Source organism: Aptenodytes patagonicus, chromosome 8 (assembly GCF_965638725.1).
Source record: "Aptenodytes patagonicus chromosome 8, bAptPat1.pri.cur, whole genome shotgun sequence".
NCBI lineage: Eukaryota > Metazoa > Chordata > Aves > Sphenisciformes > Spheniscidae > Aptenodytes > Aptenodytes patagonicus.
The window spans coordinates 22,183,980-22,201,196 of NC_134956.1; the positions used below are offsets into that span (position 1 = coordinate 22,183,980).

The following is a 17,217-nucleotide window of genomic DNA, read 5'->3' on the forward strand; positions in this document are numbered from 1 at the left end:
GTATCCAAAATAGGTCATTGAAAGAGGAAAGGATTGAGTTTAAAGTTATTTTCTTAGTAAGTTATGCTTCCATGTCATCTTAAGATCCTGGCAGGGGAAACTATGTGGGACTTTTACATGTCTTTTGAAGACGGCTTGATTGTCACTTTATCGTCTGGTACAAAGGGCAAAAAGAAAAAAAATGCCCAAATCTGCGGGTGAGTCAGAAGAGTGAGCCCTTGGGCTTGAAAAACATAGGTATAAAATCATTGAAAAGCACCACGGGGCTGGTTGAGCTGCCTCATGAGTCCGAGCCCGCACCAGGGCTGCTCCCCACGTGCTGCGTCCTGGTCTGCCTCCCCGACACCACCGGCGCTGCAGCCGGCGGGGAGGTGCCTTCTGCAGATCTGAACGGAAAATCCTGAATTGCCTGGTTAGATCGATTTTGACAGAGCCTAGAGCAGTAGCAGAAGACCAGCACAGTCGTTGCAGGACATCCGACGGCCTGGTTACCCTCCTCATGTTACACAGCCCCATGGGACTGCAAGAGCAGATGGCATTTGGCTCCAACTCTCAACTGGGAGCCCTCAGCCTGCCAAGGTATGCTGAAGACACTGGCACACAGAAAGCTTGCCAGAAATGTGTGGATACTGATTTAGTTTCAAGCAGAAAGCTTTAGGACCCTTCCAGACTCAAAAATTAAATAGTTAAGACCATGCAGGAGCATCCTCCTTCCTCCTTGCCAGGGAATTGTGCTTTGCCATGGGTGCCATAGCAAGATCCATTTAATCAGATACCAGAAAGCAATGGGCAATTACCAAGCATAGCACTGGTGGCGTAAATGAGTTTAAACACCCACTCACATCAACAAACCTAAAGCAAATGGAAAAGTGGGGGAAATCAGTCCTCAGGGCACACTGGAATCTGGGTTATTTTTTGTTTTTCCTTTTGCCTTTCCAGAAAACACTGAGTAAAAGTTCCCCTTCATTATGATCGGTTCGAATGTAGCGTCTCACTGCAGTCATAGAAAGGCAGGCACTAAGAAGTTCTCAGAAGAAATAAAGAAGTTGAGAAAATAATTTTATTGCCTGACAGAAGGGGAGGCTGCCTTAATTTTGTTGTCACTGGGAGTCTAAATGTATAAGGACAGCTGCTGTGCTCAGGCAACAATGCAATCAGTTAATGCTTTCAGCAGGGAGACATTAGCCGCTTCTCCCTCCTGCCAGGCAGGGAGAAACAGAGTTTACCAAAAAAAGAAATAAAGGAAACTTTTAGACATCTTTTCTTTCTTTTTTTTCCAATGCTCCTTTGAGCAGAGGGAGGACAAGGAACATTCCCAGAACAGGGAATGCCTTCCAGGATGTTCCCATTTCAGCATTTTGGTGGTGGTGTTCTGACGCGTATGTTGGCCATCGCACATTTTCTGAGACAACTGCAGAAAAGCCACATGATGATAATTATTAAATAGCATACAGTAAGGAACAGAGAGAGTGTCACCAAAGCTACTTTTGTTATTCACCAAAAAAGATCAAACACGAAAATGTTGAATAAGATCTAAAATGAAGCCATGAAACCAGGAAGAAGTTTGCCCTACATAGTGATGAAATTAGCATAAACAAAATGAAGACATTTGCTATTTTTACATTCCCAATTTGAAATGAAGGTAAAGCAGAACAAACGAGAAACTAAAACTACATGTAAACTCTACGATGTGTTTCTGCCTCAGAGCTGTAATAATGAAGGCTTCTTCTAAAGGAACAACCTTCAGTGCCTACATATGTTTTACCTTTAAAAAGTTTTGAGGTGCTGAAAAGGAGAATCAGAATCTTGGCATAATGATCTATTTTCAGGCATTTCACGAAGAGCTAGGACAAGCACAACAGGACAAGAGGAGAAAGGAAGAGGGGAAAGAGAAGAGAGAAAAGAGAAGAGGTGAAACCCATTCGTGTTCCTCAAATCACTGAACTCTTTTGTTCTAGCTTTGCTTATGTGGGTGTTTTAATGATGATGTGCTCATTAACGAAAAAATTGAAAATAATAAACAAACACATGTATAAAGGGTAATTAAGTTGAGAAACTAACTCAAAGCATGGACGGAAACAAGACAGAGATGGAATTTGATCAATGACTTGGACAAATTTTTGAATAAAGAACGAGAAAGCATGCTTTAACTTATAAATCCAAACAAAAAAATATGTACTTAGTCAAAGAAACGGCAAAAATTAAAACTGTTAATGACTTAATATTTTTTCCTAAGAGGCAGAAACATCTGGCGGCGATTGGGTGCGTTATCCTCGGTATGGAGTATCGGGGAAAGCAAACTAATAAAATCCTCAAATTGCATATGTCATTTGGAAAAGTATGCACCTTGAATGAACATCCCATAACTAAAATGTATGTTATTATCATCCACTACAATACATCTGAATGCAAAAATCACAAGGAGAGAATTACCACTTCTTATAGTTACGTGTATATCTGTCTTATGGAAGTTCAAAATTGACTCGGAGAGAAAGGGGTGAAACTAAAAAGGAGTAACGGTGACACTAGAAAGCTTTTAGATTTTGGCACATTAAAATATGTTTAAAAGATTAGGCTTTGAGAAGCACTTGTTATAGATTCTTCAGTTCTTCCTCTGATCACTGTCGTTCAATCCTTCCTCACATTCAGTAAGTAGTCTTTTTAATAATTTTGTTGGGGAAGCCTGCGTGGGGCTCGCAGGCAGGACACAGCTTCTATCCTCTGCTCAACTGTGTAGCCAAAAGACCTGAGGTCACTCCTAAACCCAGAGCTCAGAAAAAACAACCTAAAGAACGATGTTTTATAGGCAAATTGACCAGGCAAAATTCGGATCTTTTAGTCAGCAAGTCTGAAATACGATAAGAACATTAAAAAAAGATACATTTCAATATAAAGGGGCAGCCACAATATTACCTTAAAGGAAGCAGAAGAATGTTGATTTTATAACTTTAATGCTCTCAGGCCGTCACCGGCTGAAATGAAAGAATTTTCCTTAAGTTGCTGTAAGCTCCAATCTTGATCTTATTCATCATTATTAAATGTTGAAAGTTTAAATATTTCATATAGATGAGATATTAAGATTGCAAGAGAAAATGAATAATCTGCACAGACTTTAGAAAGCATAGAGACCAAACCCAACCTAAAAGGAAATGAACACTAAAACTACATTGCTGATTAAATCCTTTATTTATAACATTTGTCTTAATTTCAAAGATTTATTGAAAAGGGATTTAAAGAAGATGACTTAATCTTAAGAAATGACAGACTAATCCTTTCTTTGGGGCCAGTGATTATATGAAGGTGTATTGAAAACAGCAGAGAGAATGCTAGGTACTCTTGCTGGACAGATACTACAGTTCAGTTTAGACATTAATCTGCAAAAGTGGATTAGCAAAGTCTGATGGTTAGACATTTTCACAAGGGTTTTATTCAGTCTTGGGAACAACATCTACAAAGAATACACTGATGTTGTATAGCTCAGAGAAACCACCAGGGAAGGGAGATGGAAAATAGATCTCAATTCATTTGAAAAGATTAAACACTGCCATAAAGTAATCTAATTAGTTGTATTCTTTGTTCTTCTTGGGACATCTTCGGAGCTGGCTGTTTTTTTCTTCCACTGCTTTGCTCCTTTTTCCCCCATGGAAAGGGCTCTCCTCTGCACTGGTGAAGTTCTGAAATGCGGCCGTGACTGCACCAGAAAAGGTCTCTACGCAGATCAGATGAAGCCAGATATAATGAGACTCATCTTTAAAACCTCTTGCTAATTAAAAGACAACAATCTGAGCCTGGTCATGTTTCCAGTCAAAACAAAGAAAGTTTTGCAGTCATTTCAATGGCAGCCAGATCAGGTTTCTGATAATATTGATCAAACATCGAATGCAAGAGGGCAAGCTGGTAAGTATGAGAGTCAGAAAGACAGTAAGCAGTGAGGACACTAAGCAAAAACATTCTCTTTGGATGTTGGTCTGCTGATACAATTCAGTAGACTAGTTAAGGATGATCTTTGGAAACATCATTCTTAAATTGCTATTATGATCATAATCATAAATTACTGCATGTTTGTCAAAGGCGCTTCATACCACTGTTGCCTTTCAACGACTTAAATCCAGAGAGGGTCTGGCTTGGTCCAGGCTCTTAGACAAGAGGTACGGAGGAGCACAGATCTTATGTGCAGGCTGGAGAAGATGAGATTAGAGAGGACTAAAATGAGCTGTCAAATGCTTTCATTTAAGCATTCTGGAGAGGATTCTTAAGTCATTGAGCCCTAAATATGTTGGGAAACAAAATGGAGCTAGATAAAGACACAAATAAATGAAATTGATAGTCTATTTTAAAACAGAACTTGAGTTTATAGATAATATAACAACACAGGGTATTTTTATGAAAATCAGGAAGATATGTCAAAAAAAGAAAGAAAATTAACTATGACCAAGCAGAAAATACAGTCACTTACTGTGAACAACAGATATTAGATCTGAAGGAAAAATAATCTATACAATTCTCTTTTCTCCTGAATAAAGCTGACACACCATTTTGTCTGATAATCTGCTTTCCCATGATGCAACTGTATTCTAAATTACATAATATAATCACTTTATCCTATTTGAAATTATTGTGTCATATTGCTGTGAACAGTTCAGGAGGTGCTGTTCAGGGAAGTGTAAGCATGCCAATGGTAAATGAAAGGCTATCAATCTATTTATTTTAATTAATTAAAGCTTTTTCTTATTTTTGTGAGTTCAATATGATATAATAATTGAAGATGAAGTTCTAAGCAAAAATGACCAGAGAGCTCTTGCAGACTGTTTATAAAGTCTCTTGCTGTTGTTGCAGGTTATGTTTTTCAGTGGATGAATAAAATAAACATTTTTCAGTAACGATGTAGCCTTTTTGCAGTATTTGTTTCTAAATGGAGACCTGAAGAGAAGCAACAGACTCCCAGACAAAGTGTCTGTTTCAAAGGCTGAGTGATTCCTGGTGAAGGGGATTGCAGAATGCTCTTTCTGACTTCTTCTGTTCCAGAAAAGCTGTTTGTACATTAAGAAAACAAGTTGCAACTAGAAATTATCCTCCAGTTCTAGAAAATCTCCTAGATGTTATTAGGCATTTCCATCACCTTCAAAAAAAGGCTAATAAAGACAGAACGGTACTTCGAACACAGATGGTAATGTATAGTTAAAACTGGTAAGAAAATGAACAAAAGAACACTTTTCCACCATTTTTCATAAACATTTTAGTCTTGCTGAAGTTTCTTAGAGAGATTTTATTCAAATGCCTTGCCTTGAATAGCATCTTTAATAGAGAGCTGGTGAGGTTTAAGAGGTTTAACCATCATATTCTGCCTTTAACCTCTGCTTACAATTCCATTTGCATTATCTACGTCCAGGTCCAGTTCTGAAATGAAGCAAAGGCAATACCCCGTTGATTTCAGCAGGTGATAGAACAAGTCTTCATTCCTTCGGAGCTGATTTAAATTTTTGGCAATTTCCATCTCGGTTCTTCTGTCTATACAAAACAACAAGACTTTTTCTTCCTTCAAATAAAAGCTAAAGAATATACAAATGAGAAGATATGCCAACTTCGGTTTCTCTCCTCTGAGGTTCTTTGAAATTATTTCCCTTGAACTTCCATCTTTAAAAAAGTAGATCGCTTTAAACAAGCCTTAGAACTCTACAGAGGCATCTGTAAAATGTTTTCTCCCAGGCAATCAAAAGCAGGAGACTTTTGTTTCTCAAATCCTATGATAAATAAAGAACTCTGACTTAATATATATATATATATATAAACATGGGAATCACGTTAAACTCTTGTCATCTTTTAGAAAGTCGCACTTGACTTACAGTTTGGAAAGACTTTCAGGGCATACTTCAAAGCCTGTTTATTTTCCCAGACTTGCCAGAAAACAAGGCTCTGAGGGGAGCTTTTGTGTACAGGGGAGCAGTGTTTTACAGGGGTGGTTTGAGTGTTGAAGGCTACAGACTTCTGAGATGTTGATATGGTGCTGGCTGCTGACACCCATAGCTGTCATAGCTGCTGGTGGGTAATTGTCCCAAGGAAGTAAATGGATCATCCACTGGTGAGTTAAGATATCAGTCAGCCTTTAAAGCAGAAGCCAGATCTTGGTCTTGGATTGAAAATATTTTGGGAATTCACACGCTCAGTTAGTGTTCACTGGCATTGCTAAAGAGCTGACCTCAAAATGCATTTAAATAAGGGTTTCTAGCAAAGAATTTGAGGGGGTCTGCATCACGTCACATTTGAGAAAACTAGCAGGTAGAGAACAAGCAGTTTAGAATTCCTAAAACAGCATCAGCCAGACCCCTAAAGGGGACACGTCGAAGGACTGTGCTCTATCTTCATAGATGAATTCAAATTACTTGTAGATTTATGTTGATTTGTTTATCCCTCACCCTTGGTAAGAATCCTTGCCCTGCATTAAAAACTAAATGAATGCTACTTAAAGCCTTATTGACTTGCATTTTATATGAGACAGTAAATTAAATTTATGCTAATACGACACATATATTCTTCCCTGAACCATTAAAGGGGAGGTGGGGCTACACAGTGCAATAGTTTAAATAATTATGGCTGTCACTCACAATTATTCAAACTGTTGTGCTGATCAAAGTTCTTAAAATCTTGGATACATGGTCCTCGAAGTTCCCCAGGAGCAGCTTGGAATATCGGAAGAAGCTAGATGTAGAATCTTTTAGTTTTAAATGGTTTTGACAGGATTACTTTATTGTCATACTTTCCAAAAAAGGTGCAGCATAGAACTAGAAATGACAGAATTATTGCTTTCATTTCATTTCATCCTCCTATAAATAAGATCTCATAAAATCATACATTAATATCCAGGAAACCTTTGTAAAATAATGACGCTTTCTCTGTGAGCACAAAGACCTGTGAGTAAATCTGAGAAAAGTCCTGAGTACTCAGAGAAATAGATGCCCTGGAAAGCAGTTAGCAAAGGAAATTTGTCTGATACCTCAGCACGAGAAAACTGGACATACCTGACCAGAAAGCTGCTCCAGCTGCCTCAGGGCCCACGACGAAGACCTCCACTTGCGTGTTTCCAGGAGGGAGCCCAGCTTTGTATCCTCCGTGCGAGTCGTTCAAACCAGGGGAACATCTGAGAGAAGCAAGAGGATCCAGCGTGTCTTCTCCCGACCCGCGAGCCTCCCTGCAGAGATGCTGTCAGTTCATGACACTTGTGATGACAGATCTGTGATGGGAACAGGTCGCTGTCAAGCACAGAGGAAAGCAGCCAACTCATTTCACACTGGGCACCGAACACCTGGGTAGCAATGCTTCTCTGTCATTTCCAGGCTTGGCTGTATACTTTTATGTATATACATGTGTGTGTGTGTATATATATATATAAAAAAAAAGAATATATATATAAAACCAAGTGACCTAGAACTGAAGGATTCTACAGCACATTGCTGGAATGGAGAGTATCTAGTTCACTTGTGTTTTCACTTGAATTCTGTTAAAGAATCAATAATTTTTGGTATGAATAAAATAGTGTCTCTAGTGTAGGTGGCATTATCTTTAAAAACGTGTGGCTCTTTGAATGGTGTGACAGATCCTTTGAAATGCAAAGGTAAGACCAAGTTATTAAAGCTCTTTTTTTTTTGCTCACAGTATTTTCAGTCTGTGGTTGCCTTTGATTTCCAGCACTGAAGTAACAATACGGGCATAACAATAGAGGTCACAGGAAAGAACAGACAAAAATCAGGTCTTAAACTGTACACAGGCAGATACTCTGGTTCACAATTCATCAATCCAAAATAGTGACCTCTAGAGAGTGACAGGCAGAGATATCTGCATCCTAATTCCTCCGTCCCATTCACTGCAGGGAGGATAGGTCTTTGTGATGACAATTACTTGTATGAATAAGACTTTCAGCTCAGCTGTCAGACTAAACTTTTTGCGTGTTAAAGGCAAGCCACAGTATAGATTTCTGTAGTACTTTGCACTTATGATAACGCATGAATTTTAAAAAATAGCAAGAGCCAGGGAATGGAAATGGGACTGACGCCAGCACAGAATTCCCAGCTCTGAAGCCCTTCCAGTCGGTGCCTCTGCTCTCTCCTTAGGCTGCTCTAATGACGGTCTGGGTAGCCAAAAGCAGCTTTAAGCCAAACTTTTAGTCTGAATCCATTCGGGGATAATGGGCTAACGAAAAAGGAGAGAATATCCTGAAATGGACACAAGTAGATACACTTCCAACTGATGGGGAAGGCTGAACAACGGTCTGCAAAACGCCGCTGAGTATTGCACTAGGTGATGCAGACCTGCAATACTGGTAAAAGAGATCTTAGTGCCTTAAAAGATATATTGGACCTTTGGAGGAGAATGAGGAAGTAATAAGGTATCTGGGTATAATATCGCAGATTTTGTTACATTTTAACCAAGTCTCTCAACTCCACAGTGTACACATTTTGCATGTCAGCTCTCTAAATTGCATCTAAATCTTTGTTCTGTGACATTTAGCATCACTCTGCTTTAGCAAAGGTTGTTCCTTTTTTTTCCCAATGCCTTTCTGACCTGTCTTTAAAGTCAGCACTCTCATCAGTCTCAGCTGACATACAGAAAATAGTGACATATTGACTTTTACAAGAGGTGACACAACATGAATAGATGAAAACTTGGCACTGGATTTTCCATATGAAAGGAAGTGTCAACAAAACAGACCAAAGTCCCCACACTTTATCCAGTTAATGAATCGCCATTGTTTGTGTACATGCATATATTCAGCGCTCTGTGGAATACATCTCCTGAGAGAAATGGATGAACTTTAAAACAAAATTAAAACCTTTAAAGCAAAATTTCAACTTTTATAAACATGAAAGCTCATTTCTTAAAAATAAGAAGGAATTAAGGTAATTGATTTGAGTTGTGTGCTGCTCTGGAAGGGGAAAGTTGAGATGAAGAAACACAACAACCTGCATTTTGTTTAAGACTCAACACAATGTTTCTTCTTAGAGTTTCAGAAAGTCATGAATTGTCCTTGTCCTCCCACCTTCCTAGGAGCATAGGATAACTGAGGCTGGATGGGACCTCAGGAGGTCTCTAGTCCAACCTTGGGCTCGAAGGTCAGCTAAGACCTCAGACGAGGTTACACCACACTTCCCTGCACAGCATTTTGTTCTCACAAAAAGGAGTTATTTTTGCCCTTATTGCCCATTTTCCATGTGTAGGACTCCCTTCACATTCCCCAGTAGCACCCAGGACTAGTCTATTCCCAGCGACAATAGATGACCGGACCAAAAGCGTGTTGAGGCAAAGGTGTTTTGCGAGCACTGGGGTGGTCCCACGCTCACCTACTGGGTGATCCCTTACCCAGCAGGTTACACCTGAGTGCAAAACTAAAGGTGACCGTTCTGAGGATAAACCAACTACCCTGTGCTTTTGACCAGTAGAATCATAGAATCATAGAATCATTGAGGTTGGAAAAGACCTCTAAGATCATCGAGTCCAACCGTCGACCCAACACCACCATGCCCACTAAACCATGTCCCTAAGCGCCTCATCTACTCGTCTTTTAAATACCTCCAGGGATGGGGACTCAACCACTTCCCTGGGCAGCCTGTTCCAATGTTTCACCACTCTTTCAGGAAAGACATTTTTCCTCATGTCCAATCTAAACCTCCCCTGGCGCAACTTGAGGCCATTTCCTCTCGTCCTATCGCTTGTTACTTGGGAGAAGAGACCGACCCCCACCTCGCTACAACCTCCTTTCAGGTAGTTGTAGAGAGCGATGAGGTCTCCCCTCAGCCTCCTCTTCTGCAGGCTAAAACTACTGCAGTAGTTTTGGAAGGCTAAATAAAATGGCTGATTGGGACTGGTTAAAACTTTCAGTTTACAAGCTGTGATGAAAATTTGCAAAAGTGTCCTGAATCTGAAGCACAGAACCAAGGAATTGCTAGAAATGTTTCTTTCCCATTTTTCAGCTGCTTTCTGGTCCCATAGAGCCATCCAGTGCTGTCATACACTGAACAAATCCATAGCAAGAACACTAATTGACTTCGGCTGATTAACAACTGACAACTGCTCAGTGGTGCACTGAACAGTCTTAGCTGGCTCCAAAATTGCAAATGCTAAAATCTACCAGAACTGTCATTAACTAGATTTTTTTTGCTGACAGTCCCGATGCAGAGGTCAAAAAGCCCGCTTCTCTGCAGATGAGGGAAATAGTAAACTATCATGAGGAACAGCTCAGTTTTACTGCACAGCTGATATCTGGCCTCTGGGAATAGAGGTTTCCTGTGGTGCTCGTAGACAAATTTTCATAACAGCACACATTGTTTCAACAGTTGATACTAGCCATACCATATGCACGTTATTTCCTTTCAAGAGTTATCATGCATAGAATTATTTATTATTGTATAGAAATGTTATAATGAAATAACGGTTGCCTCAATGCCTTAAAGCTATAGGGTCATTTAAATGCAACTGTCAGATTAAATGAAAAGCTACATGCTGCTTATAAAACTGCAGGACTTGTTAGATTAACATTTCAGTCTTCTGAACTGAGTAAGTAGATTTGAGAAATGAATGCAGTATAGAAAACTGGATGTTGAGAAAAGCATAGTTGAGTATTTATGAAATGTCATTTCCCCCTTAGAAATACAGATACTTGGAGCGGAATGTTTACTTTCTTATCCCATTTCAGAGGATGGCTTTGACACGAAGTTCAGCAGAACTGCCGCAGCTCAGCGGCCCGGTGGCAGTCGGAAAACAAAGCTTTGGGGCATTTCTGTACTGTACCACCATCACACCGCAGCAACAGAAACTGGGGTCTGCAGCTGGGCTCAGACAAACAACATGATTTCTATAGCTGGGTTTGCAAACACTCAGTGGACTTTTTTTCCCCATCGTTTCTTGGAAGGAGGGTGACCAGCTGCTCATGCAGTTCACTGGTGACAATGATTGCAGTTGCACACCCTCATGGGCAATGCCAAGGAGACAGAGGGAGGGTGAGGACACCTCACCTCTAAACACCTTTAACTCTTTTTATCTCTCTCTTCACAATGCTATTCTATTTGATCCTTTGTTTTCAGCATAGGGGATGAACAGGGATAGCATTTAGCCCCCAGAAGTTATCACCGAAACTAGATTTTGTCATTTATCTACCTTCTAACTTTAATGAATCACATTAGTTAAAACTGCAACAGAAAGGGGAAAAAGAAACCCTCAACATCAACCTGCCTATTATTCTTTTGATCAGCCTGGCCCTTTAGGCTCATTGGCATGGATTTGTTTCCTACAAGATCGATAGCAAAGTCACATATTCTGAAAGGAAAGCTCTTCCCTTTGTGTGGAGCATGAGGCTGTAAGAGGCGAGGGGTGGGGAGGCTTTTGAGCATGTACTGCAGAGCAGAGCCAGCTCCAGCGGCGCCTGTTCCACACATACAGCCTGCACCATGGCTTCCAGGTCCTTCCAATACAAATTTTAACAACTAAAAGAAGAATGTTAACTGTTTAATATTTGAAGACTTGTTTAATATTTTAGACAGTAAAATCCTTCCTGTTGCTAAAACCAATATTGAAGCAAGATGGAAACTACCTTCCCGGATTCTCCATCAAAGAAACCATTGAAAACTGGTAGAAAAAAAATCATGTAAGCTGTCTATCCAACTATACTGTAGGCCATCAAGGGTAGCATGGATAACGTACCCCTGCAAAGACGCTACGTGTCACTGAAGTTTTCCACCAGAGGCTTTGTACCTCTTCCAGTTATTAGTGAGTGTCACCCTGAGAACACAGTCTATAGCTGGACTATAGTTGCCTCCTGTAATATTCCTCCTCCCTCTCAGGCTGTTTAAATGTATTCACTGCCGAAAGTTCCCTGTGAAACCAAGTACTGAGATGAAAATAATTCCTCTGGCCTTTTCCAGTTAAATAATATCTTCAGCCATTTTCATGATAGAGGAATCAAGGTTAGTGTCAAAGAGCCTGAGTTTAAACTGATTTTTTTGTTTGGTAATGAGCACAGCTGCATTCAGGTAGGAACCAGGCAATGGGAAAATATTTCTCACATCCTACATCAGCAACACAATACATTCTGTTCCTGCTAATCATCTTCAATGCTATACCTTCTTTAAATTTTTAAACTGCTCAAACTGAGTCTTCTTGACTTCTCTTTCAGATTTTTCTGCATTTTCCTTTCCTGTTGAATACCGGTTTATGCTGCATGATCCCATCCCAAGGCTACAGCAATACTTTGGCAGCCAACATGTATCTACTCTGAATGCTTCCAAGAACCCAGCCTTTTCTAGTTACCAACCAGCCCAACTGAGCAGGGGCTATAGTATTTCACATCAGCACAAGACACAGTTCTTTGTGCTTTACTCCCATTGCATTCTTCTCTGGGCTTATTATAGACCTGGCATCAGAGTCCATTTCACGTCTCCATTCACAATCTACGGAAAAATATGAATTTGAAAATGAGTATGTACAGCTTGTTCTTTGCAAACTGTTCATGTCCTTTTAATTCAGTTAACTTCAAAATCTATAGTAATGCTTTTAAGTCTCTAGACTTATTAATTGATGAGAAAAGTCCAAAAATTCATGAAAGAAAACTGATCTCAACTTCCTTTCCGGTAGCTTATGATAACCAATTCAGTTGTCAATGTGTGTTTAAATGTGCTGAGATTAATTCTGCTTCTGCAGTTAAATACAATTGCTTAATTCTGCTTCTTGAGCTCCACATAGGATTACAGTTATCTCTGAACACCTCAGTTATAATTTTACTTTCCCCTTGTGGACATTTTTTAACCATTTCAAACATTGGGAAAGATACTGCATGTTGTGACGGTTTAAAACCTCTTTCATCACAGATGTCCCATTATGAAAAGCAATTTTATTTTCTGAAGGATTTAGTTCCCTTAGTTCCTAGTCTGGAACTACCCAGAAGACAAAACAAAACAAAACACACTGTTCTGGAAGCTTTGAAGTATATCAGTCATGTGGAAAGAAGAACCAAAAGAGGAAGAAGATATGGAGAGGCATTGTCACGCTTCTTTTTTATTCCATGGGCTTTTGTTTGCTTGTGTCTTGATTTTAGCATTGGGTAACAAATCCTTTATGCTACTTTGGTTCATTTTTCCTCGTTAAGAGGGGAGGGGGGAAAACGTTCAAAACTGGAAAACTATGATTTGATATTCATTACTCTTCTAACAACCCGTTTGGCAAGACCTTGTGCTGCTTGTCAAACACAACACTGTCCTGCCAAACAGCATGCGAGGAAAGAGCGTGCCAAATCTTTTCCAGCTTACCATACCTTCCTCTCACGTGTCTTTTCTTGATAATATGTACTTGTGCATGATTCAGTTCCAGATCAGTCTCCAGACAGAGACAAAAAAACAGAATCACCCTCACTAACATTGGGCACCTGCCTGGCAGATGCAGCTTTCCTAAGACACATAGAAGAGAGCTGGGCACCCCTATAGGCAACTCAACCCCCAGGGAGGCTGAGTCACCCCAGGACTACCCAACTGTCCCTCTACACCCATAGTTCCCACCACGGGTGCAGTACATAGCGTGCCACAACAACAGCCTGTGCCCCATCTGCCATCCCTGAGCAGCCTGAAACCCTGGCAGGCACATGTGACCTGGGAGCCGACGGGGAAGATGCAGTTAGACATCCATTTGGCCAGAGGAGATCCACCAATTTTAATTCAGGAAAAAAAGCATTCCTAGGTGTCAGAAGTTAGGAAAACACTGATACAGATTGAAAAAGGAGTTCATAACAACCAGCTCGTAAGTTAGGTGTGGTGTTGTAATTAGATGCCTGAAGGTAGTGTCATTAAGCCTAGTCCAAAATCTTGGAAACACTAACATGTCCACAGCTTTAGTTTTTCCGGTAACCCCAGGCAGTGACTGCTAGGACCAAGGCACAATTTAGCTTGCCATTTAAAAAAAAAGATGTTTTGCTCATGCAACAAAACCACCTGAAAAATGTCTGGTTACCCCCTACCATTATAGTTCAATGGAAACCTAACTGTTAACTACTTGCAACCTTAATTTCTATATGAATGCAAAATGGGAACAGCAGTAAGTGGTTTCGTGTTAATAAACAAATACACAAGACACGATCAATTAGTCAAAATGATGTGACTCATCTGTCATTTACACAGCGCTGCAGAGAAACTCATCCACACAAGGATTCTGTTCATCATCCGAGGATTTGGCTTTGTTCTGCTCACAGCTCTTGAAAAGATATGTTTAAAATCAAACAACTCAACGATCTATGCATCCACTAAGCCTTGTTAGAAAGAATCAAGGGCAAGGTTGCTCCCTGTCTACTGGATGTATTTTCTTACATCTGAAATAGCTGCATTAGTCATCTTCACATTGTCCAGATCCCTGTGAGTAAAATACCAAATTGTCCTTCAGTGATTCTCCTCTTTCTGATCTCTCTGGTACCTGTAGAAGAAGAAAAGCAATGAAAATAAAAACCCTGAAGTGGAGTGTGAACAACAATGGATATTCAGGCGTCTAACTAAACTGTATCCTCAACGTTATGATCCAGTACAGTTTGGTCTAATTAATCTATGTCAATCAGCAAAATGTCTCTTTGGGTTGTCTTCCTAATACCTGCAAAAAAAGCAGGTGCCATAATGCCCTGCTTTTTTCAGTTGCTCAGACAAGCCGTTTGTTTGTCTTAATGTAACAAACCTGAGATCCAGACTGTTTCAGCCTTGCTGTGCCATGCATGTTCCTTTCCAGGAGTGGCTTCGTGAACTGAAATCAATGTGACCATTTTCAAAGGTGCAAAAGTGGGCCAAATTCTTTCTGAACCTTTCCTGTTTCAAAAAAGACGAGCTTGCTGCTCCCGTAACCACGGTGCAGTCATCTGATTCACATCCAGACTAGCCCTTTGGTGTTATCCCACCATACTCTTCTGCAGATTGAGCTAGTTCCTTTAGCTCCTGTAATTTCATTTCTATATAAACACAGAATGGGAGCAGAAGCAAGCTGTTTAGCTTAATAAACAGATACACAAGGCATGATCAGTTAGTCTAAATGATATGACTCACTCGGCATCAACACAATCCTACGGAGACGCTCATCCACACAAGGGTTTTGCTCATCACCTGAATATTTATTTAATCACCCAAGATTTGCTCAGCATCAAACCTGTGACCCCCAGGCAGCGCTCTAAATCAGAGACTCGAGGTGCTTCAACCAGCAGCATTCACACTGATTTTTGCCGAAAGATGAGGTTTAAACTTACACTGATGAAGCAGGGAAAGAGCAAGCGCAGGATCAGGAGGCTGGTCTGGTGGGTGTACAAACTCTAAAATGAGAGCAAATTAATTTGTCGAGATGCATGGCAGCACAGCCACAGATTTCACAAAGCACCTTGACAAAACTATCCCAGTTGTCCTCCACATCTTCTTGGTGATTTTACGTGGAATAGCGAGGGGAAACCGCAGGTGTGTTGGTTTGATTTTTTTTTTCTTCATTCCTGAGGAATTAACCTGTTTTTTCAATTCTGCCACATTGTAGAGTCCAAACACAACCATTTTCACTTCCTAGTCTGTCTCCCAGGACTAGAGGGAGAACAGAAATTTCATCTCCCAAAAGTGAGATCTTTATATGCTGGAAAATATGACACATTTTTCAGGAAATCTTTGTGAATACCCTAAATCCTGCAGAAAACCTTAAATGCAGAATCCCCAAGTCCATGGATTTCTGTTGCCTCAGGCTATTGCTCTGACATGTCATTAAAACACAGAATCACAACAGGCTTTGCACAGGAGCCTCAGCCTCTAGCAAACAAGTCCCTCAAAACCTGTAAGCTAAATGCCATTCACTGGGAGGCTCACTGCTAATTGAGAAGAGTGGAATTGCAAATGTAGTGCAGGTCAACGGAAAAGGAGTTTGCTTGGAAGCCAATTCCTCCAAAGTTTTCAGAGCTTCCCTGGAAACCCAGGCAGATAACCATATTTTTGTGGGACCACAGGTCTGTTTTCATCATCTCACTGCAGGTGAAAATGGTTTGCCAATAACGATGCGGAGGTTTTATTTTTATGAGGCTGCATGCTGTGAAGCATGGTGTGCTAATTGGGATGGGGTGGTGTGTAAGAGGCATTACTCACTGTTTGTGGGCTCTCTTTTCTTACATCCGTATGGATTAACTATTTTTATTATACCACCAGTCAGAAGACAAAGGCACGCAAATTGCAAGGTTAAGCTTTAAGATGCATCGTGATATGGGTTCCTCAATATACATCTCGACCAAGAAGTAACTAGACAATGCTGTAGGAATGTGCTTTAAGATACCTTTAAGTATGGCATCACCTATATTTCCTTATATATATTTACAGGCCTCTTTGCCTACCTTACTTCATTCACACCCTGAACTTGTTCAGTTCAGACCATACGCTCTGCTGCGTGAGGAGGTCAGTGGAGCCTCTGCCTGAAGCAGAGCTGTTTGGCCATGGCTGTGGTGCAGAGACCTGTCAGCATGTCCATCTGCCTTTCTGGCACAGAGATATTGCGACCCCAGAGGTAGTGACAAGCAAAGCTGTCCTGGGTATTGCTGGTTTTACCAGGCACTGGTGTATGAGCCACCACAGGTGTCTAAACCCCTCCTAGGCTGGGCATAGTTATAGTCAGCAACTCCTAAGGATGAGCTTTCCAACAGTCACGGACAGACACGTGCTATCTCATACTAGGCAAGAGTGTTTAAAACTGCCCAACCAGTACTCCTTGGAAATAAAATCACAGTCATGTTACTGTGAAGGAGTTAAGAGAAAAATCTCATGCTGGTGTTTACAGACAAAAGTAGGAGCAGAAAATAATTATAGACTACAGCCTGACTAAGGGCATTATATAATAAGGGAAAGACATTTATATAGAACATCTTATTACTATTCCAACAATAAGAAAAAAGAACATGATTGATAGAGAAAATTTAAAAGGCCAGAAAATGCTTTAGGAAGGTGGAAAAAACAAGTGAAAAATCAATACAGTAAAATGTCCTCTGTTCCACTTCCTTTATGCTCTCAAAACAACACGAACAAGGCGCTCTCGCTTTCACATCTAGAGCAGAGATGACAGCAAACAAGGCAGAAACTACAATACTCTTTGGGACCCACCTTGAATTACAGCACTAATAAAAAAAAAATCATTTTGACTATCTCCCTAGCAACACACTTGCCAACTGCATCGAGCCATTAATTGCATAATTGTTCA

At 40.4% G+C, this 17,217-nt stretch overlaps 1 long non-coding RNA gene across 1 annotated transcript in view; it reads right to left on the reverse strand.

The window, feature by feature from the left end:
- The window catches only part of LOC143164263 (uncharacterized), a 35,843-nt gene extending 28,690 nt beyond the window's left edge, over positions 1 to 7,153 (reverse strand). The window contains exon 1 of the long non-coding RNA XR_012996042.1: positions 7,017 to 7,153. This is a non-coding gene — a long non-coding RNA (uncharacterized LOC143164263). The remainder of the gene's footprint in view (positions 1 to 7,016) is intronic.
- Positions 7,154 to 17,217: the final 10,064 nt, after the last annotated feature.